The following is a 26,308-nucleotide window of genomic DNA, read 5'->3' as shown; positions in this document are numbered from 1 at the left end:
ATTTTTTGTTCATGTATTTGTATTTGTATTGTCTTCGGGGTTTTTTTTGCATACCATGTCAAGCTTTTCTGTATATAGTCATGTCGTAGATTTCGGAGCAAACAAGAAATTGAATTGGATTTTAATATTGCAGTGCTTGGATTTCGGATTTGGTGCTTAAAACTTCTTGAAACTGTAACCGTATTTCATTCACCACAAAGAACTATCTGATTGAATAGTTTTCTTATCAGATAGAGAAATAAAACGAGTCGCAAAGTCTAAAAGCAACATTTCTCTGCCTGGGCTGTACCTCTGCACGTTAGTCTGTTTCAGTGTGTGACCCCCCACCCCCTCCCTGATCAGTCGGGGGTGAGTGCGCTAATGTGCCTGGAGGCCGTTTTAATGAGTGTTTGCTGGAAAACGAAAAATACAAGAAGGATTTGTACGTTTTCACAACGGGGGAGTTGCGTAAGTACTAGTAAATAATTTTCTCGAGTGTGTACGTTACACATGTTATTTGTTTAAAATTGGTATTATTATTTTGCTAGCTAGCAAACTCGCGGGATAAAGGATTGAAGTGCACTCAGTGCGATACAATACGGTGGCGCTATTCTAACAGTTAGTTATTGCAGGGTAACTTGTAGAATATGCTGTGAATTGAACCAAGATTACACAGCAGTAGCAGTAATACGAGTTACTTCCCTCAAGTGAAAGCGTTAAACGTTAGCCCGATGCTTAACTAGCCAACGTCAGGCTTTCTGATTGAAGGCTAAAAGCGACGTTGTCACCAAGTAAACAGAATATTGATGATATTTTTGTGTATCGCTGCAGCCTTTTCAAGTATTAACCTGGTGTCTTTGGGAACAGCTTAGGGGGAAATGACGGTAATATGACTGAACCATATGGGAACAAAGAATAGGCACTTTTTTGTGCTAGCGAAGTTTCCTGGCTTTCATTCAAAATCTGTTTATCATTAAACAATTGAAACATAATGGCTTCGAGCTGACATTGAGGCCTGTGGGGCACTATCAGCCACTGAGACAGTAGACAAGTGACTATTTCACACTTTAAGGCTGCCTGTTTATTTAAGGGAGATGAACAGTACATTCTAACTGTACATAATAATATCAATGATGATAGATTAAATAAATGGGTTTTTGAAAGACGCTTGTGCATTTTTAAAGTCTAAAGTGTTGAATTGATCTGAGTATGTCATCTGTTCAAAGCCTCTCCCAGTCAGTGCTGTTCTCTATGCCTGTCTTACTCTACATGATGTTATTAGCACAAACACTTTAAAGGTGATAATTAGGTCTACAACAATAACACAGACTGCAATGTAGTTAAGCGTCTTACAGTTAGTTTTGAATGAATGAACTTAAAAAACAACACAAGCAAAGATCTGTCTCCTCCTGTTTTTTGTGTCACATAAGAAAGAAGCATCAATATCTGATGAGAAGACTTATTCATTTGGCCTTTCACGTGGTCTTACTCAGGTGATGCGAAGTGAAATATGCATCCTTTTTATGGTAATGTGCTGGAAAATGTTGAAAATGGACATTAAACGTGCTTACAAAGTGCTTGAATTTGACCCTGAAAGGTGTATGAAGCCAGAAAAAGTCACACTTGGAGTAAAAACCTCTCATAGCAAGTTAATCATATTCAATTGATTTGATGCTTTCAGCACAAAATTTAGCCACACAGTCAGGACAGCGTCTGCTTTACCTTCATCGGTAAACGTGTTTATGCAGTACATAGTAACAGTGTGGCTGAGTCCTCTGGTTCAAATCAGTTCCAGTACATTTGGAGATGTAAGTCTTAACCTTTCACATGCATCGGGAAGGAAAAAACATTTGATCTTCACAGTACTGCCGAAGTGCAGCGATACATTGTGAAGTGCACATTTGCATTTGTCATACAGTACCGAGCAAAAGTCTTGAACCACCCCCTTATTTTTTCGTGTTTTGCCAGGTCAGTCTGTGTTAACGGTGTTATTAACTGCATTCTTCAACTAAAGAAGTGAGAACAAATGATGTGGGGTTTTGTTTTTTTGCAATAGGCTGCAAGTAAATGTGTACAGATACAATTTAAAATTGGTTCTTTGTTAAGTTTTGTGGTCCTTTCCGTGACTTAGGTGTCTGTTTATGTTTGAATGTTTCAGAGATTAGTGTGAAGGGTCTTAACAGACAAAAAGTGGTCAAATACAAGCCCTGGATTAAAAATCAGAAACACTTTAAAAAGCCTGGAGAGCTATTCCTTAATACCACTTTAAAGATTACAGGGAAGTCCGGATCCCTGGAAGCAAATGAGGGATGGCTCAAGACTTTTGCACAGTGCTGTACATGTCATGTTCCCTGTTTTATAGCTCAGCTCAAACTGACACGTTCTCACTAACTGCTTCTCATTTTCTCCACAGTAAACTTTGACCACTTCCAGATACTGCGGGTCATCGGGAAAGGAAGCTTTGGAAAGGTAATGCAGCCTCCATTTTTCACGCCACTTGTATATTGTTTGCCCTTAATTACCCACCACGGTCGTCATCTCTAAAGAATCAGTGCAAGCGAAGCGAAATGTGCTGGGATTACACTTTAGTTCTCGTGTGCTGCTGTTATTTAATAACAGTTATAAATGCAGCTCCTGTAATTATTTCTATAAAGTCAGTTAGAGGAGAGCCGATTTCTATTTCATCTCACTCAATCTAGGTGGGAATTTTGACCCCACGTCTCAATTTAATTACAGAGCACATTGAATGTCTGGATGAGACTTCAGTAATGAATTCAGGACTGTGTGTGTGTGTGTGTGAGATACACAATTGGGGCTGCAGAGATTGGAATAGTTTACCTTCATTTGAAATATCACTGCCCTGTGCACATTGTCGGCTTTAAAATTCAAACTTAAAGAGTTTGTAAGTAAATTGGCTGAGATGAGACAGACGATGCACCGGGTCCTCGTCTGAGTGCTGGCTTTCAGTTGTGCTGTCTCTCTTGCCCAGCCATGCACACACAGACACTGTGCTACACTTACACAGTGAGACCGATGCTCACAGAGACGTCCAGATACATTTTGTCCTTGCTGGAGGTCACCTTGTGTGTGTTTTTTGGCCCACTGTGGCCTCACACCGAGCTCCTGCTGTTTTTTGAACACTTTAACAGCTAACAACTTTTAGCTTCCTGTTGAACACACTTAAGTGGGGGAGGTGTTATTATTAGTGGTAAATGAATTGTGTATTTGTTGGATGCACCTCAGAGCAACAGGAAACATGACACGACACGCTCCAGTAACCTGCAGTCTTTACAGTGAGGACACACAAACATTAACCCTCTGCTCCTTACAGAAACTCTCTAAATCCTGTAAGTTTCTTGACTGCCACTTGGAAAGTTGAAACTTCAGCTCCCTCCACAGATTTTCTACAGTACTGATGTCTGGAGACTGACTAGACCACTCCGTGATCTTATAGCACTTCTCCATTAGTACATACTCAGATCAGCTTGCTGTGACTCATTTTCCATTACAATCAAGTACCACCTAATGTGCGTGGGGTCATTACAGCAAAGCGGCCCGATGTCCATGTTGTCATTTATGAGCAACACGAATGCCACAACAAAGGAAGACGTCGCAGCGATGATGTATCTGTGGCTTTTTGTCACACTTGGAAACCACGGTGTTGTGCAGCTATTTGCCTTGTTGCAGGGTTTTAAAAAAACTGCAGTTTTGATTTTAGTGAAAGACACCGTCTCATGACTCATTGAGTGCCGCGACTGACAAGCCAATCCGTGGCCTGCAGTCTGACGATGTCACATTTCCTGACTGCTTGGAACCCCGACTAAGTCGTCCTGTAGCCCACATCATAATGTTTCCATCTCTCTGCTTGACTGCGGGGATGCTATGTTTTGCATCACACTCCTATTTCAAAAGGTCAGTTAAAGCCACATAATTGGAATTTCGTTTCATCTCCCCACAGCACTTTCTCCAAAGTCTTCCCTGAATCATTTAGATGTTCACTGGCACTTGAGATGGGCCTATACATGTTTCTCCTTGAACAGGTAGCTACCCTATGTTAGCCTAGCTTTCTATCACTGATGCTCTGTGTGTATGCTGCTGCCTCTCGTCTCATGTTACTTAAAAAATTAATCCCACAGCTTCAATAACCGTATCTAAAAATCTCTCATTGAAAGTTACGGTTGTAGGTTTGGAAACATTTTGGGGTAGCCAGTGTTAAATAGAGACAGGGCCACATTCTTTATCTAGTCATTGTAATGAAAGAAGCACATTAAAAACTATATGAGAGTTTGCTTTTAACAAGCATGTAATGAGTCTACTTAGTTTAGGTAGTCTTAGGGAGTCAAACTGAAGGTAGCATTTTGTGGATGTTTTCCCTGCTGCCCGATCCCATCAGTCTCTTAAAGCATCATTTTTTATGCGCCCTGGTGTGACAGTGGTTTCATGGCGCTACAGGTTACCTGAGCACATCAGGTATATTACGGTTGAAAACAAGTGCCCGGCCTTCCAGTGGGTGGTCGACCCCTCGTGCACAGCTCAGGAGTCTAAACGACCCAGCAGTTATGGACATGTGTGTTTTTGGTGTGCTGTCCCTCGTTCTCCCTGCTTGCAGGTGTGTGTGTGTGTGTGTGTGTGTGTGTGTGTGTGTGGATGCCGGCGTTTCTGAGAGCACCTGTTTACAGGCACCTTCAGGCCTGGTGGGTGTGGCCCTGCCACCCTTCTCCAAATCTGTGCCCCTACCTGGCCCCCCCAACAAAAATTTTCTAGACACGCTACTGGAAACAACACGTTCTCATCCCAACAGGTAACGATGCTATGTGACAAATCATCAGTATGTGTAAATGTGTTTTTTGTTCTAATCATGAATCGCTTTGTAAAACAAGACCTGATAGGGTTAAGGTTAAAGTTACGGTTAGAGTTAATGTTAGGGATAGGGCTGGAATGGACGGCTGGAGCCTCTCCTCCAAGTGTGTGTTACTGCCGCGAACAGCATTCTGTTGTATTCTGTTGTATGCGTTTCTCTGTAAGCGCTTCGAGCCTGTACTTTTTTTGCTTTAACTGAGTAATGAAGTTGAATCAGTACTTTAACTTTCACTGGAACAATAGTATTTTTACTTCTACTTAAGAATGTCTGATCTTTTGCCAACTCTGGCTGTCTCTCAGTCTTGGAATACCCACTTGTTGTCCAGCGGTGTCCTGGGAATATGGGGAACTAGACAGACTGGGGAAACAATGGGAGGAGACACAAAGATGGAATCACTTTTACCATCTTTTATGTATTTGCTGGTCGTTGTGGGCGGGTGGGTGTATGGGGGCGCAGGGTGCCGCCGGTGCGTCGAGCCACCTGGGGGGCTCTTCAACTGGTGAGGGAGGTTGTCACATCTTGCAGGAGCTTTCCTCTCTTCAGGAACTCTCTGCAGGAGGGGGAGATACAGGAGAGGTGGAGGAAGATCTCAGCCTGGGCGTCTATTGTCTTATGTAGTCTGGAAGATGAGTGGATGGTGGGGTGGGTGCAGTTTTCTCTGTGGTGGGGTTGGGTGGACTGTCCCAGGCTCTGTGCGGCCGGGCAGCGCTGCTGCACTGGGCCCCGGCCCGGATGGGCCTGGGCCCCCTTTCCCTAGCGGGTCGCGGAGTATGGGGGTGCCTACTGGGGTCAGCGGGGGAGCTGGCCCCAGGGAGGGGTCACTTGCCCCTCCCTTCCTTCCCTCCCCATCTCCAGCTGCCTCCCTCTTCCCGCTCCACCACAACCACCCACACATGCAGGGACTTGGAGTAGGGGTGTGTCACTAGGGTGCAGAGGAGGCATCCCCCCCTCTGTCCCCTTCTGGCTGCCTCTGCCTCAATTTTATCTCACAACTTAGACATTCACATTACTCACACTCTCATTACACATACATATAGGATCTTGGGGGTGGGCACGCTGCACGGAATCCAAGTTACCATCAGGGTGTACACCTCACCCCTGGCGTCATTGCCCACCTCTCAATTTTAAATACACGTAGACATTGAGGGCTAGCAGGAGGGACCATGCACTTACCTGCTGCTCTCTGGCAGGTAGCTCCATGCCATCCTGGGTTTTAAATGCACCTTAGAACACATCGGGCGTGTTCAGGGTGGTATCACAGCATGTTTAAAAAGGCTGTTTCTGTGCTCTTCTCTCGCTTACGGCCATACCACCCTGAACACGCCCGATCTCGTCTGATCTCGGAAGCTAAGCAGGGTCGGGCCTGGTCAGTACTTGGATGGGAGACCGCCTGGGAATACCAGGTGCTGTAAGCTTTTGCACTTCCACACACAAAGTGCAGAGAGCGCTGCTGCTCATGTTTATGCTCACAGGCATGAAAAGTTAGATTTCTGGGTAATAAAATCTTTTTTCTATCTTTTTAACATGAGAATATTATATTTCCATCTTGTCTTAAACAGTAATCAGATTAATGATGAGATAAAAGTAGAACAAGGAAAGAATAGGCCATGTATCTCACGTTTAAAAAAATTGTTTTCTGAAAAATCTCACACAGATAAACATTTACAGGAAATTACTTTTCCTTCAAAACAAACATCAAAGAGTCTGTGGTTTTCTTTATTGATTGTACTTGAGTAGAAGCTATAATGGAAAATTTCTATTATTCTCATTCAAAGTGTTTAAGTTCTTAAAAGCATATGCTTAGTTCTGACACTATAATAGACTGTTCAGTGGAAGTTTCTAAACTAGATGAACTTATTTCAGCCCCAGTAGTTGAAGAAGACAACTCCCTATTGCATGAATAATATACCACTGAAATTTATAAAACAGCTTTCAAAAACAAGTTTGAATTTATTTTGGATTTTCTCAAATCCACACAGTGCCAAAAGCATACACACAGTCAATTCTTTTCATGTGAGGTGCTGAAGGTTCTGCACCTCATAACTCAACAAGCCCTATTAACTTCTCATTAGTGATCATGGCCGACTACAAGTGTTAGTTTCTCTTCGCAGCGTAAAAAGGATCAGCTTGAAAGCACTTGTTGGATTGACCAATATTTAGAACAACAGAAAGTCCAAGGAACTCACTGTAAACCATTTTAAGCCATTTTTATACACTTACAGATTCGGTTCAAATAATCGTTTGTAATTACAAGTTGTTTGGATATGTTACCACTTGGCCAAGGACTGGAAGAAGACCAAAGAGTCCCCCTTAGATCAGTGGGAATTTGTTATTACTGTGAACTGAGGATCCCAACCCCTTCTGGAAAGACAGCTTTCTGGGCAGACTAGACTATGACTGAGCTATATGGCCACAATGACAACAGTATGTTTGATGTATCAAAGGTGATCCTTTGAAATCTGAGAACACTGTACCAGATGTTAAGCCTGGTGGTGGTAGGATCATGCTCCGGGGCTGATTTGCCGGATGGAATAATGAAGGAGGAGGACTAGTAAAGTGAGTTTACAATCAACCATTGAAACTGATCATCAGAGATAGAAAACTTCTATATTTAGTGCTACTCCAAATCCTCAACCTCGACTTATTAGTAAAAGAAAACAAATTTCATAATATAATATGTTCTGATGACATTCAGTTGGATCTGATTTACACATCAGAGGCTTGGTCAAGTAAATGAACATGAAATATACAGAATAAAAAACTGCATGAGAAAATATTCAATACATGACTTTCCGTGAAGCCGTGCTGTCACAACCATCAGATGACACTGCATCACAGAATTTTCGCTAACCACTTTCTTCTTTTCATGACCACAACTCAGCACCTTATGAGTGTTTGCAGCTTGGTAATGCATATAATTTTGGCTGTCATGCTGCATTCCCCCCCCACCCCCCCACCCCCACCCCCCAATAGGAAATTAAAGTTGTGTTTTATTTACATTTTTCCTTAGAAGATGCAGTTTTTACTGTTTCTTCTTGCACTAAAGGTGATTTTCAAAACTGGTATGTAGTTTGGCGTCCGCATTTCTGACCCAAACTGAAACGAGACTCAGTGAGGGTTTGATGTCATCTTAAATCAATCACGTGATTTGGATGCTTTGTCTGTAGACTCTAGAGGGTGATACGTTCTCAGTTTATTGCTTCACACCAGACAGCCTCCTGTAATTCAGAAAGCAACTTTAATGCTTCAATACAAATGAAGAAGATAATTATCTTCTTCATTTGTAATAGCAGCCAGATGCTGCTAATGAACTGCACTTGATTAACTGTTTATCAGCAAGTGTGAGCACCTTTACGAAAGCATAATATTTGACAGTTAACACAATTATCATAATCTTCCCAGGAATCATGTCCCAGAAAATTCACGCCAAGGTCAAACTGTGCAATGGTCAGAAAAAGCTCAAAAATCCAAGATTATATGTCAGACTCTACAGGCCTCAGTTGGCATGTTAAATATTAAAGTCCATGACAGTACAATTAGAAAAAGGTTGAATAAGTGTGGCTTGGTTGGAAGGGTTGCAAAGAGAAAGTCTGCATGGATGCAAGTTTGGTAGTAAAGTTGCAATCTCATACCAGCTGTCAACATATAAACACATAAATAAATGTCAGAAACTTCAATGATGTGAAGAAACAATGTAAAGAAGAGTGAGCCAAACATCCTTGTGAAACACTGATAGTCATACAGAAACAATTTGGTGACACTATTGCTGCTAAAAGGTAAATGACTGAATCCTGGAGTGTTCTTAGTTTTTCAGAGTATGCAATAGATTTCTATGAAAACAATCTTTTCCACATGACTGTATGTTTGTTTGTTTTCTTCTGACTGTGCTATGAGGATTAAGTTATGAATCTCTTAACAGTGCAGCAGCAGCTTGAGAATGCTGCTTGGTTAATGGGACGTCTTAAAAGACCTGGTCAAATGTCTTACTGGAAATGTTTGATATCTTCAGTCAGCTCAGTGCAGGTTTCCCCAACCTGTGTTTGAATTCAGACTTTACATGACAGCATTGACTTGCTGCTTAATTAAAAAAAAAAAAACTAGTTCAAGGTGTCCTGCATATATAATACAGTGGTCCCTTGCTATAACGCGGCCTCGCTGTGTCGCAGTTTGGTTTTTGCAATTTTACATGCTTTTTTTTTTTTTTACAGCGCATTGTGTTCTGCGTCTTGATCAGCTGTCAAATTTACTTAAATCTTCGATCGCTAGCAGTGTGACTCTGAAGTGCTGTACTGTATGTTTGTAAGTTTTCTCACCAACAAACACAATAATTTGATTTCATTCTGTAATACTGGACTTATTTTTCTACGAAGGTTTTAACTGTGATTGCAGCCATTCCCCAACTCTCTGTGAATGGTACTCATGGCTGTTGATCAGTCGGCTGGTTTCAGTCATTATGCAAATGTACTGTTTATAAGATTGAGGAAACCTGCAGTCAGCTGAGACTGAAGAAGTCACTTGGATGAGTGACGAAACGTTTCTCCCACAAATTGCTACGTCCAGATGAACAGAATCAACTTTTGGAGGTTCCCTGTGCTTTGTTTGGCCTATTGTCATGGCGGGAGGGGACGTGGCCCCCCCTCACGTGACATCACGCTCCAAAGCCCTATAAGATGTCTGGCTCCGCCTCTGCTCAGTCGGCTAGTGCCTGAGCTCGGATCATAGCAAAATTAGGGGGAATTTAGGACTGTGCGCTATGTGCTTCGAATATTGTGTGTAGTTTTTTGTTTTATATAGTTGTCAGTCAGGCAACTAACTATGAAACAAATTACACTCCAAAAGACCCCGGGCTTCTGAAACAACAACCCGGGCTTAAGCCCAGTAAGCCACCTCCCGCTCCGCTGATGTCGTGAACACAGCAGAACTGAGGCAAGTGAACTAAGAGGTTATTTATTATTAATGACTGAACAGGGATGGCCAGTTTTCACCCTAATATTATAATGCTAATGTATATCAGAGAGCTGTTAATAGAACTGAGTCTGTTAATAGAATTAAAAGCATATTAAAAACAAAAATGTAACTTTGTTGGAGTCATTTCAAATTGAGAGACATGGTCATCATTAACTAGGGATGCAATGATACACAAAATTCACGGTTCGGTTCGATACTTTGGTGTCACAGTTCGATATTTTTTCAATGCAAAAAGAGAGTTTATTACAGAGAAATGGCTCTTTCCAAAATAAAAGCTATACTATACGCTTCTTCTGGGCTATATTCTCAGCAGCATATTAAACATATCAGGTCCCCATAAGGAGAATCATGTGCTAACGGCTGTCTAAATGACTCAGGCAAAGTTTGTAGCATGCGTGCTTGTTGTTTTTGTCTGCTTCCACTTGTCTTTGCACTAGGATGATGTCGGCGTAAATGTGCAGTCATATTCGTTGTGTTCCCACTAGTGCTGTCAGCGTTAACCTTGTTAAAATGACATTAACGCCATAACGCTGCAAATCTCCGTTAACGAGTTACCGTGGATCGACCCGTGCGTGGGGCTGGACGGCGTCAAAATGTTAACACGCTAACTGCGCTAACGCACTAGTTCCCACCAATTGAGCATTGCGTGGCACATCCAACATACTGTTTTACTTTTGTCCATGATGCGCTTACCATCTGGGTCATGCTTCACATGAAAACCGAGATAGTTCCAAATGCCAGATCTCAATGACGGTGGGGGAGGTTCAATTTCGGGTAGCGTGAGGCAGTTGCCATGTTGCAACGAGCTGAGCTTCTGTCTTGCTAGCTTGCGCTGCACTCAGTGGATCTACACTCGACAGTGCAGCCTAGGCGGAGTAGTCGAACACAGATCCACTGAGTGCTCAACACAGACAGCATCGTCAGAAGAAAAGTTGATAAAATAAATTAAAAATGTTGAATTGTTCGATACATATGCGTACCGAACCAAAAGCACTGTATCGAACGGTTCAATATCAATACGAGTATTGTTGCACCCCTATCATTAACATCACAGGGTGCTTTTGCATAGAAACACATAAACAAGCACCAAATACAGAGCCATTTATTCTTTTTGTTGTCAAAGACAAAAGTGGACGAAAGAGAGACAAAATTGTGGCTCCACAAGTATAATTATAATGTAAAATAGACAATATTGATGTAAACGATATTGTCACATCTCATATCTCGTATAAAAATATATCGATATATTTAAAAGCTCGATATATCGCCCAGCCCTACTGCTGAAAGTTCTTTGTTAGTTGTCTCTGCTTATTCCCACACATGGAGCAGATAGAAATCCAATGCAGTCCAGATGAACTCCAGCACTAACTCAGACCTCAGCACTAAGACAAAATCTGTAGCTCCTCTCTTCATCAATGATTTTAAAACCAGTGAGTGTTTGTGGTTTTACAAGAGCTTTGTTTTAAGTATAAAAAAATTCTCTGGAGCAGCAACTTGGTTTTTTTTGTAGATTATTTATTGAATGCTGAAAGACAAGCAATGTCTGTGATCTGAGAGAACAGGATGAACAGCCGGTTAGAAAAAAATGTCAGAATGTAATGTTTACTTATGCAAGTGAGACAAGAAAGTCAAAAGTTCTTTCAATAACTCTTGTGATTGTGGTATTATTCCACATTCACTTACAAACAATTCTTCCATATTTCCTTAATAATAATATTCCCATTATTGTTTATGCAAACTTTACAAAGTCTTAAGAATTCCAAATCTGAAGAAATCCAAAGCAACATCATGAAACAATGATAGAAAGATCACAGTGAGTACAGAGCAGCTCTCAAATCAACAGCAGCATTGCAAGTGTACAGGTTGAAGAACATGGCCGATTTCCACACATGCAATTTCAATATGCTTCTTTATCTTTACGCCTTCGTATTTTCTTTTGTCATATTGCAGTTTGCAGTGCAAAAGCTCCATCTCTTCAGAGCTTCTATAAAGATTGTCATTTTTATAAACACGTTGTTCTTCTTTACAAATATCTTTGACCTTTTTAAAAGTGCTAAAGATGAAGGTGTTTCTTTTTTTTTTTATCTTTACCATTAACATCTTTGATCTTCCGGTCTTCTATTAGTTTATCACATGACTCTTCTGTGTCGATGATATGCTGGTTTATGAAGTTGTCAACACGTTTGTCAACACGTTCGTCAACACTTTCTTGTGCTGATCTGCTAGAAGAAACAGACGACATTTTTGTGTCTGGTTCGATGATACGCTGATTTTTGACCTTCTTAACATGTTCGTAATCCACACAGAGCACAGTGACAGAGAGCACCACCAGCAAGAAAATGGAGAGCTTCATATTTCTATTTTGAAGACAAAAAAAGAACACTGATAAGAGTAAGTAAAGTAGTCAGTTTGTTTGTTTCTGAAACGTTTTACCATTTGAACATGCTTACACATTAAAACACATTTAAAATACACATTTAATACAACAAACTGGATGATCCCAGTTGGATGAACCAAAACAACAACTGGTAAAGATGTATTACTTTTACCTCTTTCTTCAGTTAGCAGAGTGATTTGTTGTGCAGTGCAGTGTTTGGTGGGAGTCGGCTCTCTGACGCAGGGATCAATGAAGATCTTCAGGGAAGGAAATTCTCTGAAATGTCAGATTAATTGCTATAAGTTAATAAACTAAATGGTTGAATGAACAGCAGCTGCATGTAAGATCAGTTTGAATGAAGATATTTGTTTAAACAGAAATTATGTAAAGTTGACTGTATATGATACATGCAAGTAAAATATGAAAAATAGTAATGTTAGGAAAGTAAACAGTCAACATGCATCTAAAAGCTGACATGTTTTTTTTGGAACAAACGAAGTGAAGCAGCCAAATACTTGTGAGCAATTTGGAGGATCCGCCCACCTGCTGCACCTGAACCAGTTGACTGGCACTCTAATTTCCTAGCTCCAGGTTCTACTTCCACTGTATTATTCTGTCTGGTGTGTTTCTGCCATGTCTGCCACATCTATTGGAGCTCACAATAGAAACTTCAAATATTTAGGTGTTGAGGTCAGTTGGCCTGTTTACGATGTTGACAACAGCAAATAGAACTTTTTTAAAACTTTGTTTTTCTCTACTTGTGTTACAGAAGATTATAAGATAACATATTATATTCATTATAATTATAATTTAAGTTTAAATAAAGTTTTAATTTCTTTATATTTTTTATTTTATTAGTAATGAGGTTTGTTTAGCTTTGCACCAAAATAGATTGTAGAAATAGGCTTTAAAATGTACTCAAGTACATTTTAGAGATTTTATTTTCCTCACTTTTGAGTAAAGAAGTTGAATCTCAAAGTTTACTAGACTAATTTTAACCCAAGCATATGTACTTGTACTTAAATGATAAAAATATGTGTTTTACCACATCTGCACTCATGAGAAATTGGACAAACTAACATCTTTTTAAATATAAAAATTGTTTTTAATACTCGGATGAAAAAGTTAATCGTGACCTGAAGTTTTATTACACTCAAGTAAAAGGTTATGCAAAAGTAAAGACACATAAAATCAAAGTTAAAATATAACAAGTCTGAAGACTGACCTGTGTCAAGCTGGGGATCACTCAAAAAGGACCACGAAAGAAAGCCAAGGGACAAGAGTAAAAAAGATCAGTGATTTCCATGTCAGCCTTTTTTATACTACACAACTGCCTTAGCCATAAATAGATTCAGCGCACATAGCAGCAGCTTAGCAACCACATTTCCTGTCAACTTTGTGTCTTTGAGCCCATATATGGCATATATACATCAACATGAAGCGCTACACAAACATGACTACAAAAAAACCCAATTTATAAGCTGTTTGTCTGCACAGCCAAATATGTAAAGATATGAGTCTCTGTCTGTGTACAGTTTTACACATGTTTGGTTTAATACTTAATAGCACAAGGTCATGAACTGTTAATTAATGCACCAAACATAATAAATATTGCATGAAGTTGATTAATAAAAATGTTCCTTGTAATTATGTTACTTTAATTTTACAGGAAATGTGTACTACCCATTTTTTTTGTGAATGTAGTGGCGTAAAGTTCCCATCTGGTCAGCTGGTCAAAATAGAACATGTTTGCAAAAGTGCTCTGATGTTTTTGGAGCTCACAGCTCCGGTGTTCCAGCTAAAATGTTTTTTACGTTAACCGGTTAGATTTGTGTGTTCCACATTTTGCATCCGCAGATTCTCATTTGCGTGTTGGGAAGCTGGGACGAGCTTCCCAACGTTCTACAAGTTGGGCCTCCATCGCTTGTGTCCAGATCACACACTGCACTGCCATACTACTTTGTTTTTTTCATTTCCATTTCTGTGTTTGTGCGTGTGCAGTGTGACAGGTTGTGTTAAATTGGCTCGTGGCACCGCTTCAACGGTGCGATACCCTCATGAGGGGCGACCAGAATTTCTAACAGGTTTGAAATTCTGGTCGCAATTATATGATTGCTGATCGGGAGCTGGTCATGAGGTGTTAATTGCTTCTCGTTACCCCAACCTACTCGATGCATGACACACGACTAAGGTGAAACTTGGGCCGATTCCCAAAACGGTTGCTCGACTGAAAATTCATCTTAAATTGGGCCAAAAATCCCACAATCTGGCCCAATTTTTGCTAACCACTTTGACCAGCTTTAGATCAGAGGGAATTTGTCATTACTGTGAACTGAGAGGATCCCAACCACAAATAGCCATTTGCTTCTGGAAAGAAAGCTTTATGGGCAGACTAGACTATGACTGAGCTATATGGCCACAATGACAACAGTATGTTTGATGTATCAAAGGTGATCCTTTGAAATCTGAGAACACTGTGCCAGATGTTAAGCCTGGTGGTGGAAGGATCATGCTCCGGGGCTGTTTTGCTACCAGTGGCACTGATCACAAAATGGATGGAATAATGAAGGAGGAGGACTACTAAAGTGAGTTTACAACCCATAATTGCAACTGACCTTCAGAGGTAGAAAACTTCTATATTCAATGTTACGCCAAATCCTCAACTTATTAGTAAAAGAAAACAAATTTCATTATATAATGTCAAGAGATGCATTCTAAGACACTTCTTCAGCTGAGAATCAGAGAGGAGAAACACACAGTTTTACTTGTTGCTTAGCAAAGGCAGCTCTGAGCTCTCGCACGAGAGTGAAGGTTCAGGGACTCGCAACTCTGAGACTGCCCTGGTCTTTATTTATACATCAGTGGGTGTTTGTTCCTTACATTGGAGTGTGTGTGTGTGTGTGTGTGTGTGTGTGTGTGTGTGTGTGTGTGTGTCAGAGTGTGATCCCATAAACAACTTCCCTTAACCTGCTGGTCTGGAAAATCCAACAGTTCATCTATAAGTAAAAAAGGCACTTAGACTCAAACTGACATAGCTACGTTTATCCTACCGTAAAACAATAAAAGAAGGTACAACCTTTCCCATGCTCCCAGGATGTGGGTGTGAATGCCAGAGCACTCTGGAATGCACACAAAGCCTTTGCAGACTATTAAGGATCGCACATCCTATCACTACCATTTGCAAACTTATATTATTAAAAGATTATACTGACAATTTTCTATTGACATATAATGTCATGGTCCTGCGGCCATGACTGAGTGACTTTGTGTTTGTGTCCCTTATTGTTATTATTCTCTTTATTATTCATGGGCTGTTTTGGGATGGTTTGTGTTTTGGGATTTTAGATACTGGGTTCTGGGTTTGTGCTCCCTCTGTTGGTCCCTGGTGTTAGTGTTCCCCTGTCTCGTCAGGTTAATCAGGTCCAGCTGTTTCCCCCACCTGTGTGTGATTTCCCAGTGTCTCTTTGTGTACTTATAGTGTGTGATTTCCTCTGCTCCTCGTCGCGTCGTCTGTGTTCATACCTGGTGTAATCCCCTGCGTGCTCTCCCTGCTGTTCTCCCCTCATGCTCAGGTTTGCTATTTCTTTGTGTAGTTTCTCCCAGTTAGTTCATCCTTAGTTCTGTTTTACCATCCCCACTTTATATTTGATATTGTCAATAAATCACCCTCACACCTGAATAAGTGCTGCGTTTTGAGTCCTCCTTCCACTTTCCACACGGCCGCTGCCCCGGACCGTGACATATAATATGTTCTGATGACATTCAGTTGGATCTGATTTACACATCAGAGGCTTGGTCAAGTGAATGAACATGAAATTTAGAGAAGAAAAAACTGCATGAGAAAATATTCAAAATGTGACTTTCCGTGAAGCCGTGCTGTCACACTGTGGTTAGACTGAGGGTTTGTCAACCGTCAGATGACAATGCATCACAGAATTTTTGCTAACCACTTTGTTCTTTTCATGACCACAACTCAACACCTTGCAACCTGGTAATGCACCGTGTGCCAAAACTGTGAACAACTGAATCTATTCTGAGAGCAGAAGAAACTTCTATGAATGCAATAACTCTAGATGTTATCACGCTAACTACATATGTTATAATGCAATCTTTGTGTAATTTAAAACTCCGAAGTCAAGGTTATAAATGGCAGTTTTTGATTACTTTAGAGTTTATTTATATATTTCACTTTTACAAACTGCTTATCTTGCCTTGTTTGGTGTCTTTTTTTTTTTTTTTAGCACAGCCGCAGCATATATTTTCCTCCACTCCAATAACTTCCCCTTTCCTCAGCAACCAAATGCCACACTCTGGCATATAATTTTGTGAATGCCTGACATGCTGCATTTTTTTCCCAATAGGAAGAGTCATGTTTTATTTCAAAGTTTTTTGGGGTTTTTTCTATCCTTAGATAAAACAGTTTTTATTATTTCTTCCTGCACTCAAGCTGATGACAGTATTTGCGAAAATGCATGGGCTACATTATCTTTCACAACTCTGGTTTTACTTGATCCATCAGCACAATTTAAACACTTTTATGTAGTTTGAAGTCTGCACTTCTTACCCAAATTGAAACAAGACTCAGTAAATGTTTGAAGTAATCTTAACTTGATCATGTGATTTGGATGCTCCAGCTTGTCTGTAGACTCTCGAGGGTAATATGTTCCCCCTTTATTAATTCTAACCAACTTCACTGCAATTCACAAATTGTTTTACCAGCAAGTGAGCGCACCTCTATGAAATCATACATTTTGGCAGTTTGCTGGTCTGGAGTATTCAGCTATGTGTCATAATCACAATGTCATAATCTTCCCAGCAAATTCACCCCAGGGTCAAACTGTGCAGTGCTCAGAAAAAGCTCAAAAATCCAGGAGCTACATCTCCGACTCTACAGGCCTCAGTTAGCATGTTAAATGTTAAAGTCCATGACAGTACAATTAGAAAAGAGTTGAATAAGTGCAGCTTGTTTGGAAGGGTTGCAAGGAGACAGTCTCTCCTCTCTAAAAAGAGCATGACGGCATGGCTGCAAATTTGTTAACAAAGTTGCAAAGAATACCAGCACAAACACCTCATACCAGCTGTCAACACGTGGTGAAGGGGTGATGATTTGAGCTTGTTTTGCAGCTACAGAACCTGGGCCCTTGCAGTCATTGAGTTTTCCATGAACTCCCCTGTTTACCAAGTACTCTATAGTCAAAAATGTGTTTGGGTCACACAGCAGGGTAACGTTCCCAGAATGACTGAAAAAGACAAGATTCAAGGTGTTGCAATAACCCGCTCACAGTCCAGACCTCAACTTAAAATTCAGTGCAGGGAACTTAAGATAGCTGTACTTAAACAAATGTCACAAACTTCAATGATCTGAAGAAACAATGTAAAGAAGAGTGAGCCAAACGTCCTTGTGAAACACTGATAGTCATACAGAAACAATTTGGTGACGCTGTTGCTGCTAAAAGGTGGCTCTATAAATGACTGAATCCTGGAGTGTTCTTAGTTTTTCAGAGTATGCTATAGATTTCTATGAAAACACTCTTTTTCACATGACTGTATGTTTGTTTGTTTTCTTGTGACTGTGCTATGAGGATTAAGTTATGATTTTCTTAACAGTGCAGCGGAATTTGAATTAAGACTTTACATGTTGTCCAGTCAATTAGGCAGATGTAAATGAACAACAGCTAGATGCTGGAGGCTCTGACATCACACCTGATGGAGACCCTGGAGAGCTGGTCCTTGCTGATCTTCGGCCCCAGGTGAGCTCACTGCTGAACCCCTTTCAGTTCACCTACTACACCAACATTACGGTAGATGATGCTCTCATCCACCTCTGACATCAATCCCTTGCCTGGAAATTGTTTGGAGCACTGTGAGAATCATGTCCTTTGATTTCTCCAGTGCTTTAACACCATTATGCCGACAATCCTGAAGGACAGGCTGGGTTACACAGGTGTGGACCATCACCACATGGATCCTGGTGAGTCTTACCTGATGAGTCGTTCGTGAACGAAACGGCTGTTAGGACCGGATCTTTGAAGTGAACGACGCGAGCCGGCTCCTTATTGGGAGCCATGTTTTTGTTTTTGTTTTCTTTCTCTCACCCTCTCTCTCGCACTTTTTTCCACTTCGCTTCGTACGTGAGCCTTGTGCTTTGCGCTGGGATGAGGGGGGAGGGGCGGTAGTTACACTCAGTAGCACAGGAACAGAGCGGGAGGGAGAGAGAGAGAGAGAGAGCCAGGGACAACAAGGTCACATTAGAAAGGTATAGTAATCATCCACAACTATTTTCAGTTGCAGATGATAAAGGATTCAGAAAGTTTATTCATGCAGGCCTACAGTGGGGCAAAAAAGTATTTAGTCAGCCACCGATTGTGCAAGTTCCCCCACTTAAAATGATGACAGAGGTCAGTAATTTGCACCAGAGGTACACTTCAACTGTGAGAGACAGAATGTGAAAAAAAAATCCATGAATTCACATGGTAGGATTTGTAAAGAATTTATTCGTAAATCAGGGTGGAAAATAAGTATTTGGTCACCTCAAACAAGGAAAATCTCTGTCTCTCACAGACCTGTAACGTCTTCTGTAAGAAGCTTTTCTGTCCCCCACTCGTTACCTGTATGAATGGCACCTGTTTGAACTCATCATCTGTATAAAAGACACCTGTCCACAGCCTCAAACAGTCAGACTCCAAACTTGGCCATGGCCAAGACCAAAGAGCTTTCGAAGGACACCAGGAAAAGTATTGTAGACCTGCACCAGACTGGGAAGAGTGAATCTACAATAGGCAAGCAGCTTGGTGTGAAAAAATCAACTGTGGGAGCAATCATCAGAAAATGGAAGACATACAAGACCACTGATAATCTCCCTCGATCTGGGGCTCCACGCAAGATCTCATCCCGTGGGGTCAAAATGATCATGAGAATGGTGAGCAAAGATCCCAGAACCACACGGGGGGACCTGGTGAATGACCTGCAGAGAGCTGGGACCAAAGTAACAAAGGTCACCATCAGTAATTCAATTCAATTCAATTTTATTTATATAGCGCCAAATCACAACAAAAGTCGCCTCAAGGCGCTTCATAGATACAGAGAAAAACCCAACAATCATATGACCCCCTATGAGCAAGCACTTTGGCGACAGTGGGAGTTGGCTAAAATAAGAATTAGCCAGTTGCACTTTAAAGTAATATAACCAACATATCGCCACAGTTATCTACCTGGATATTCTTCAGAGCATGCTTTCTTGCATGTGACAACAAGAGACCTCTCGGTTGTCTGGTGGAGCATTTAGCGCCTCGCTACATGTTTCCAAATCGGCATTTCTTCTCAGTGAAAGCTGTCCTAGAGAAGTAAAGCAAGTTTGTAAGTTTCTCTCTCAATGTTTGTAACGCATTCCCACGTTAAGCTTAACAACCGATATATGGAGCGACTGCCGCGCCTCCTCTCCCCCTCCCTCTCCTGCTGCTACTTCAATCATGAAACTAATCAATGATCAGCTGATCGCAAGTTCCGTCTCTCTTGTTTGTTTCCCACTTTGCGCCAGAAAGAGGAAACCAGCAGATAAACCACAGCAGCACGTTTAAGCTTGATAAGCTGTTGTTAGAATTTATTTAATATTACTTTAATGCCTAATGCTATAAGTAGCTGACAGCTGGTAACTGTGCAGGGGCGGGTCTAGCACGGTTTTGCCAGGGGGCCAGCTGGGGCATTAACAGGGAAAAGGGGGGCACAAAGAAATACTTTTCTTTCTTATTCTCGTTTAAAATGTCTCGCTTTTAATAAATAATTATCTGAATCTTATAACCAAAGTTTTTATCTAACGTAAAATGTATAGAAATCTAATATTGTATATAGTAACTATTAAGTCTAATATATACTAGAGATGGCACGATACCACTTTTTTATGTCCGATACCGATATCATAAATTTGGATATCTGCCGATACCGATATGAATCCGATATAGTGTTTTTTAATCAACAAAACTGTTTTTTTAAATATCTTGCTGCATTTTGTATAAGTTCATACTCAAGTTTAAAACAACAACTACACTAAAGCTATTCTGTTATACCTGTATGCAAAAAAAAAAAAATTTCATAGTTCAGCAATACTGATCAATCTAATAAACTTAAACCTACACCATCCTCCCTATTCTGGTATTTTAAAGAGTACTTAGCATAAATATTAAGCAACCTAACTAATAGGGTTCCAACTCCCAGCAACAACAAAAATAAATAAATAAAAAATAGGGAACCACCCCTCACGCTCCACCTCATGATGCTTAATCGACGTAATCAACCTTAATTTGACGCAGTGTGAAAAAAAATGCACAGAAATCAATTATTTTTCAAGAAATATTAAATAGATTCAACATCTTTCTTCAACAAAATTGCAGACTGCACAGATAGTACCTTCCCAAAGGAAAAAGTACTATAGCTTACTAGGGTATATTAGACTTAACAGTTACTATATGCAGTAATGGACTTCTATACATTTTGCATCAAATTAAAACTTTGGGTGTCAGATAATTATTTATTAAAAGCTAGACATTTTAAATGAGAATAAGAAAGAAAAGTATGTCTTTGTGCCCCCTTTTCCCTGTTAATGCCCTATCGGCCCCCCTGGCTAAACTTTGCTAGATGCGCCCCTGCACAGTTACCAGCGTCAGCTACGTAGAAAAAGATCCTCGAGTAGAAAGTAATATTAAATAAATTCTAACAACAGCTGATCAAGCTTAAACGTGCTGCTGTTGTTCAGCCGCTGGTTTCCTCTTTCTGGTGCAAAGTGGACCAAAAGCAAACCAGAGAGACGGACTCGCGACAGAAAAGCCGATCAGCTGATCATTGATCAGTTTCATGATTGAAGTAGCAGCCGGAGAGCGAGAGGCAGTCGCTCGTTAAGCTTAACGCAGGAATGCTTTACAAACATTCAGAGATGGACTTACACACTTGCTTTACTTCTCTCAGGGATAACTTTGTCGGAGATGAAATGCCGGGTTGCTAGCGAAGCTCCAAATGCTATCCAGACCACCGACAGGTCCATGCCACAGCTGCTCTATCACGTGATGCATACTGCTCCGACGTGCTAACGTTCTGAGGCGAGTTACGGCGTGTTGCAAGTTTTGTGAGGTGCTTTCGTGATATTTAATGGATCGGATTACATTTTTTATTTTTCTCCGATATCCGATCCAGTAATTTAGGTCAGTATCGGACCGATACCGATACGTAATATCGGATCGGTCCATCTCTAATATATACCCTAGTAAGTTATAGTACTTTTTCCTTTGGGAAGATACCATCTGTGCAGTCTGCAGTTCTGTTGAAGAAAGATGTTGAATCTATTTAATTGTTGTTGAAAAATAATTGATTTCTGTGCATTTTTTTTAAATACATGCATTAAATTAAAGTCGATTATGTCGATTAAGCATCACGAGGCAGAGGGTGGGCGATGGTTCCCTTTAGTTGTTTTTTTGCTGGGAGTTTGCAACCCTATTAGTTAGGTTGCTTAATATTTCTGCTAAGTACTCTTTAAAATACCAGAATAGGGAGGATGGTGCAGGTTTAAGTTTATTAGATTGATCAGTGTTGCTGAACTATGAAATATTTTGGGTGCAGTGTGTTTTTTGCATACAGGTATAACTGAATAACTTTAATGTTTTATTTTTTAAAACTTGAGTATGAACTTATACAAAATAAAGAAAGATATTTTAAAAAAACTGTTTTATTGATTATAAAAATACGCTGTATTGGATTCATATCGATACTGGACACAAAAAAGTGGTATCGTGCGTTCTCTAGTCCATACAGGAGAGAACCAGAAACTAAAGAAACTAAATTGCGTGTTTACCTTTATGTTGACATCAGTGTCTGTTTTTTTTATTATTATTATTTCAGCATTTCAGCATCTCAAAATATTTTTTAGATAAAAGCAGTCAAAATATTTTTTTTAACAGATGAATCATTAAAGGATGGCAATTTCTAAAATGGTAACCAAAAGACCCGTGTGTTTTCTCTTTGGAATAATAATAATTATTGCTCATTAATAAGAAAACTATTTCTAATCCAATTCAATTTTCGAACAATGAATAAAATACTTTATGACTAAAATGATGAATAACTGCAACCCTAGAATAAACACATTTTAGAGAAACTTGTGATTTTTGAGATGATGCAGTTTTAATTTGATAGTTTTTCCCCTTTGGTAACTTTGCTGTCCTCGCCCTGAGTTCCTTAGTTTCACCAGCTAGACAGCGAGATAACGATGCTCCAATAACCAGACTTATTTTCCTTTCTGCGCTGATTTATTGAAGAATGGCCTCTGACCATTGCCTTCTCTTTGACCATCGTAAAACTGAAAGTACAAAATACTGTATTAGCTAACTAACATTGTAAACTAGCTTGTTACACTCTTACTGCAAGCTAACAGTAGATTACAGCTCAGCATTCAATACCATCGTTCCCTCGAAGCTGGACAGGAAACTGCAGGATCTAGGACTGAGCAGCTCCCTCTGCAGCTGGATCCTTAGCTTCCTGTCTGATAGACGCCAAGTGGTCAGACTGGGCAGCATCACCTCATCCCCCATCACACTGAACACTGGTGCACCACAGGGGTGTGTACTGAGCCCTCTCCTGTACTCACTCTACACCTACGACTGCACAGCCACTAACAACTCCAACATCATTGTGAAGTTTGCGGACGACACTACAGTGGTGGGTCTTATCACCAACAGTGATGAGACGGCTTACAGGGAGGAGGTCAGCGCCCTGACCCACTGGTGTCAAGACAACCATCTCACCCTCAACGTCGCAAAGACAAAGGAGTTGATAGTGGACTTCCGGAGGTGCAGAGAAGTACACACCCCCATCACCATCAACGGCGCTGCTGTGGAGAGAGTGAGCAGCTTCCGGTTCCTTGGTGTACATCTGGCTGAGGATCTTACGTGGTCAGTACACACAAACAAAACAGTGAAGAAGGCGCAGCAGCGCCTCTTCTTTCTCAGGAGACTGAAAAGATTCGGCATGAGCCCCCGCATCCTCAGGACCTTCTATCACTGTGCCATTGAGAGCATCCTCACTGGATGCATCACCACCTGGTACGGCAACAGCACCGCCTACAACCGCAAAGCTCTCCAGCGAGTAGTGCGGTGTTCTGAACGGATAATTGGAGGTGAGCTTCCCTCCCTCCAAGACATCTACAGGAAGCGCTGCCTGAGGAAAGCGGGGAGGACCATCAAGGACTCCAGTCCCCCCAGCCATAAACTGTTCAGACTACTTCCATCAGGAAGGAGGTTCTGCAGCATCCGGTCCCGTACCAGCAGACTGAGAGACAGCTTCTTCCACCAGGCCATCAGACTGCTGGACACTTCATAGACACCTCAGCTTCACTACTGGAACTTTAACATTATGCACTCCACACTGTATATAAATGCAACTTGTTTTGCACATGTCCAACTACCAACCTCTGTATATTTTATTTATTGTTTACTCTATTTAATTTGTAAAATATGTACACACACACACACACACGCGCGTGTAGAAAAACATATTTAGTATACACATCCAGTAATGCATGTACTATTATATATTGTACATATATTTATTAGTCTCAGATTTAGCCGTTCTTATATTTTGCTTGTTTTACGTTATTGTATTTTTGCACACCTCTGTTGCTTGTGAAGCTCGCAAACAAGAATTTCACTCACATGTACTGTACCAGTGTACCTGCACATGTGATGTGACAAAGTGATTTGATAACAAGATAAAACTTTCAAATGTACAAATTATCGTACCATTTTTACACAAAACAAAAGATAATAATTATTTTATCGTCACTCATACTTACAGACATATCTTGTCCAAGGCAACAACATTTTAAGGTCCATATCAGCTTAGAACGATAACTTTCCGCCATCTTTGATTTTTTCACCTTCTCATTGTTCCTTTCCCAAAGTAGTCAAACCCATATTACAAAGCAGCCACTAGAGGGAGCTCTAGGGCCGTTTGCAACCATAATATCCAGTTTACCTTATAAAAGGCAGAACAGTAACTATAGTGTTTGCAATAAATGCAGACATTTAAAAACAGAAAGCTATCATCTACTGTGATTCAAGTGTATAAACTAAACCACATAAAATGGCTTAAACTGAATATGGTCACGTTTTATTTTTTGTGTGGCCATTACTGCATTTTAATGGTGTTATAGATGCTGTCGAGGCTAAGCCTACATTTAAAGCCACTAAGCTGTTTGTTGGCAGGTTAATGCAATGTCACTGGTATGAATAAACGTATTAAACTTAGTTCAATAACTGAAACCATACTTATCTTGTCCTTTAGATTCTTTATTCCAACACAATTTAACATAACAGCGCAGCGGTCACAATCTGTTTGCTCCTTCCCAACAACAACACACCTGCTGCTAATGACCTATCTACCTTAAATAGACACACCATATGTAACACAAAAGGTGACCCCTAGTGGCATACATGAGGTACCCACACAAAAATGGCTCCTACAGATACTGAGCACAAATATGAGTACAGAGAATTTCCAGCAAGCTTTTAATACTGTCACAAAAAGGTCTAGAGGGATTTATCAGCATCATCCTGTCAAACTGGTTTTATGGTGGTTTTGATGAGAACAGATTATAGCTTGATCAAGAAGACCAACCGTCGAAGTCCTGTTGGGAAACCTTTGCACTTTTTCAAGGTGTGAGTATCATCAAGTGTAGCAGTGATGTCCTCATTGGTCGTTGACACAGTTGACAACTTGTTTGAGGGATGAAATTGTGGCGTTTTGGTCAGAAAGTTTATACTTGTAAATCAGACTGCAGAAATATTTCTGAAAATGTAGTGGTTTGTTTGTTTGTGGTTTGTTTGTTTGTGGTTTGTTTGTTTGTGGTTTGTTTGTTTGTGGTTTGTTTGTGGTTTGTTTGTTTGTGGTTTGTTTGTTCATGTTTTTTGTTTGTTTTTATTTCAAATATCTTATAACAAGATGAAACTACAATTGTAAACGCAATTTGGTTTTTTTGGTTTTTTCTCAAACTTAAGTAACTGAAACCTTTCATTGAACTACAGCAGAAACAGATTGGAAATGCCAAGTTATTCTAACACTAGTGGACTTGTTAAACAAAACATTTGTTTCACTTCTTTCTCAACATGCAGCACCATTAAGAACAGTGGACCAGCATAGTTGGTCTGCATGAGCACACTTACTGCAACAGGTGTACATGCTGAAACTGGTTGCTGGCAGCTGATGTGAAGAAATGTCTGGACACATCAAAAGTTTTCTTTTTCTTTTTTTTCCTCCCTTGGATAACATACACATGGCAAATAAAAACATGTAACTAGGGTGACGTGAAGTGTGTATCATCAGATTTAACTAAAATATAATGAGGCTGTCCATCTGTGAAGTAATTGTTCCTTCAAAAACCACTGTGACAACAGATTTTATTTCATTCATTTGATGGTTTTCTATTCTGTATACTGGAACTTTTTAATAGCCCCCCTGTCCACACATCCTTGACATGAGACTTTCTGCAGAGTTGCACATGATGAATGCACACAAAACTTAAAGTGTTGCTGATCGGCCATTGGACTGCTGAGCCTGCAGTGAACAGCCAGTCACTGACTCTTGATGCTAGAGCAAGGACAACTGAGCTCTCTCTCTCTCTCTCTCTCTCTCTCTCTCTCTCTCTCTCTCTCTCTCTCTCTTTTAAATAAATAATACGTTCGAGCTGTTTATGTTTTTGACTTGTTATGGACTCTGACTGGCAATGGGAGGGCTGGCGGACTCATATTATGGAGGTGGAGGGTAGACACATTTTGTGTGCAAGAGACCACATACTACAGTGGCGATTGACACAGACTTCAATGGACATTTAGGTGAAGGGAACAGAGGTTATGAGGTGTTGGGTAGGTGTGGTGTTTAGGAGAGAAATCTAGAAAGACAGATGTGGGGCAGATTTTCCAAGTGGAAATGGCCGTGGTGCACACATACTTCAAGAACAGGGAGGAACTTGTAGAAATATATGAAAGTGGAGGAAGCTGCACACAGGGCAACTAAATATTATGCAGAAGGTGAAATCAAAAAGACAGGAGACAAGGAGGTGTCAGGGAGAATGCAGCTATGCAGCA

General features: G+C 40.5%; 2 long non-coding RNA genes and 1 other non-coding gene across 4 annotated transcripts; 2 read left to right on the top strand and 1 right to left on the bottom strand.

Moving 5' to 3' along the window:
• The first annotated feature begins 334 nt into the window (after window positions 1-334).
• On the top strand, window positions 335-18,374 carry LOC146642755 (uncharacterized). Of its 2 annotated transcripts, none has more exons than XR_014909520.1 (4): window positions 335-447; window positions 2,393-2,448; window positions 17,832-17,935; window positions 18,078-18,374. It is a non-coding gene; the product is annotated as an uncharacterized LOC146642755 (long non-coding RNA). The 2 variants fall into 2 exon arrangements; XR_014909521.1 differs by adding an exon at window positions 12,115-12,199 and having other exon boundaries at window positions 17,832-18,374.
• Window positions 6,137-6,255, top strand: LOC146642757 (5S ribosomal RNA). The gene has a single exon (XR_014909850.1). It is a non-coding gene; the product is annotated as a 5S ribosomal RNA (ribosomal RNA).
• Window positions 10,529-13,490, bottom strand: LOC146642756 (uncharacterized). The gene is made up of 3 exons (XR_014909525.1): window positions 13,411-13,490; window positions 12,358-12,461; window positions 10,529-12,165 (listed from the first exon to the last, which is right to left on the bottom strand). It is a non-coding gene; the product is annotated as an uncharacterized LOC146642756 (long non-coding RNA).
• Window positions 18,375-26,308: the final 7,934 nt, after the last annotated feature.

This window comes from Rhamphochromis longiceps, linkage group LG23 (genome assembly GCF_057381845.1).
Source record: "Rhamphochromis longiceps isolate RC_006_pf linkage group LG23, R_longiceps_female_GT1.1, whole genome shotgun sequence".
Lineage (NCBI taxonomy): Eukaryota > Metazoa > Chordata > Actinopteri > Cichliformes > Cichlidae > Rhamphochromis > Rhamphochromis longiceps.
The sequence above is the reverse complement of the archived record's forward strand: the minus strand, read 5'-3'. Positions and strand labels throughout refer to the sequence as shown.